At 45.4% G+C, this 2526-nt stretch overlaps 1 protein-coding gene across 2 annotated transcripts in view; it reads left to right on the plus strand.

The window, feature by feature from the left end:
• The first annotated feature begins 371 nt into the window (after positions 1-371).
• Positions 372-2526, plus strand: part of PSPH (phosphoserine phosphatase) — a 36164-nt gene continuing 34009 nt past the window's right edge. The window contains exon 1 of one of the 2 annotated variants that reach the window (XM_011938628.1): positions 372-602. The gene's annotated coding sequence lies outside the window, so the exon portion shown is untranslated. The remainder of the gene's footprint in view (positions 603-2526) is intronic. The other variant, XM_011938629.1, reaches the window with a different exon arrangement.

A 2526-nucleotide genomic window follows, 5' to 3' on the forward strand; every position in this document is an offset into this window, starting at 1 on the left:
AAAAAAAAAAAAAAAAAGAATATAAGTAGTCTTTGAAGTTCTTTTGGGACCTACAGTGCTGCAAGCGCATAATGCCAAACGTGGATTTCAAAAGCGGCCCCCCGACGGGGTTTTATTAATTGCAAAATTAGTGCAGTGGTCCCTTGCTTCCCTCACCTACCCTTATCCTAAGTGGTAGTGGGCGGCAGCGCGGAGCAGCTTCTGAAGGTCCAGGAGCTTTTTTGTTCCTCTGCAAAGCGGAGGTGCCACAGGGCGCGGCTTTGCGAAAAAGCAAAAGCTCACTCCGCACTGTGCACCTCTCGGACTACAGGCGCTGAGCCCCGGGAGGAGGAGAGGGCTGGTTCGGGGAGCCCCTCCCCTGGGGCGGGGCCAAAGCGTCCTTCCAGCCCGGCTTTGCAGAACAGAGATCTGGTGTCTCCAGTTTACAGAAGCACTTGCAGAACTCATCAGAAGCCATCCCGCTTATCAGCAGATTTCAAGAGAGCGTTCAGTGGAGGCGCTGAGTCTGCACAGTTCACCTCCCTGGGAACTGCTCGCCTGAGCGTTGGAGCCGGCGCTGGCCCCCTGCAGCCGAAAGGAGCCCCGGAGGCCCAGGACATAGCGTGAGTCCTGGCTTGTGCCTTCCCTGCACCCAACTTTCTGATTTTGCCGACTTTCCTTTTCCTCTTCCAGGCTGCCTCTCTGAGTCTATATTTCTTCTTAATCGCGTAGGCAGATCATTTCCTAGAATCTTCAGGCTTGCTTTTCATTGATTTATGTTTTGGGTAACTTCACTTGCCTAATGTTACAGCAGCCGCATGTTGCCAAACAGCATGAATGAATGATGCAATGCCTTGCACACAGGAGCACCCTCAGTGCAAGATTGGGGCAATCCCCAAACTCAGAGTTGAAGTGTCCGAGTTTGTCTTCTTTCCCATTAGAATTAGAATTTTAAAATAAGTACTTACCGGATACATTGTTATAATGATACAACGTCAAGTTGAGAATTAAATAAATCATGCTTTCATTTATTAAATATATTTACTATATTTTCTTTTCTTTTTTAATTTTTTTTTTTTTTTGACAGAGTCTCATTCTGTTGTCCAGGCTGGAGTGCAGTGGTGTGATCTCGGCTCACTCCAACCTCCGCCTACAGGGTTCAAAGGATTCTCCTGCCTCAGCCTCCCGAGTAGATGGGTGTGTGCCACTATGCCCAACTAATTTTTTAATTTTTGTATTTTTAGTAGAGACAGGGTTTCACCATGTTAGCCAGGCTGGTCTCAAACTCCTGGCCTCAAGCGATCCACCCGCCTCCGCCTCCCAAAGAGCTGGGATTACAAGCATGACCACTGTACCCGGCCACTATATTTTCTTCATGTATGATTTGCATATTATTACTTTTTAAATATTTGATTGACTGACAATGGAATGAGGATCAGGGAGGAAAATAATAAAATCCAAGATTTCTGTATTACAGTGCCAGGTAGGTTTTCAATATCATGACCATAGCCCTGTCATTTTCATGTTGGTGAAGCAAAGTAGTCAGGACTTTTAAAATTTTCAAATGATTTAATATATGCCTTCCTTTCCTTCCTTCTTTTCTTTTCTTTTATTTTTTTTAAGAGACAGGGTCTCACTTGGTCACCCAGGCTAGAGTGCAGCGGTGCAATCATAGCTCATTGGAATCTCAAACTCCTGAGCTCAAGTGATCCTCCTGCCTCAGCCTCCCAAGTAGCTGGGACTACAAGTATGCACCACCATGCCTGGCTCATTTATTTTATTTTTTGTAGAGATGGCGTTTCACTATGTTGCCCAGGCTGATCTGGAATTCCTGGGCTCAGGTGATCCTCCCTCCTCAGCCTCCCAAAGTGCTGGGATTATAGGTGTGAGTCCCCATGCCCAGCCTTTTTTTTTTCCTTTTTTCTTTTTTGAGACGGAGTCTTGCTCTGTTGCCCAGGCTAGAGTGCAGTGGTGAGATCTTAACTCACTGCAAGCTCTGCCTCCTGGGTTCACGCCATTCTCCTGCCTCAGCCTCCCGAGTAGCTGGGACTACAGGTGCCTGGTACCACGCCTGACTATTTTTTTTTTTTGTATTTTTAGTAGAGATGGGGTTTCACCATGTTAGTCAGGATGGTCCCAATCTCCTGACCTTGTGAAAAGCCCATCTTGGCCTCCCAAATGGTGCTGGGATTACAGGCGTGAGCCACCACGCCCGGCCTTTTTTATTTTTTAGAAAATCCTTGGACTAGGGTTAAAGGGATCCTCAAGGTTGCCTAGACCAGCCTCCCATGAGAGACTTTTAAAACCAGTGTTTTATTGATATATAATTAAATGCAATAAACTGCACTCTTTAAGTGCACATTTTGATGAATTTTGACAAATTTATTCATGCTTGTAATTATCACCACAATAACATTTCCATCACCCATAAGTTTCCTAGGGCCTCTTTCCAGTCAGCCCCTTTTCCCAACTCCTAGCCCTACTGATCTGATCTTTGTCATTATAGCATTTGTATTTTCTAATGTTTCTTCTTCTTTTTTTTTTTTT

The sequence above is a fragment of the Colobus angolensis genome, unplaced genomic scaffold (assembly GCF_000951035.1).
Source record: "Colobus angolensis palliatus isolate OR3802 unplaced genomic scaffold, Cang.pa_1.0 Scaffold175, whole genome shotgun sequence".
NCBI classification, from domain to species: domain Eukaryota; kingdom Metazoa; phylum Chordata; class Mammalia; order Primates; family Cercopithecidae; genus Colobus; species Colobus angolensis.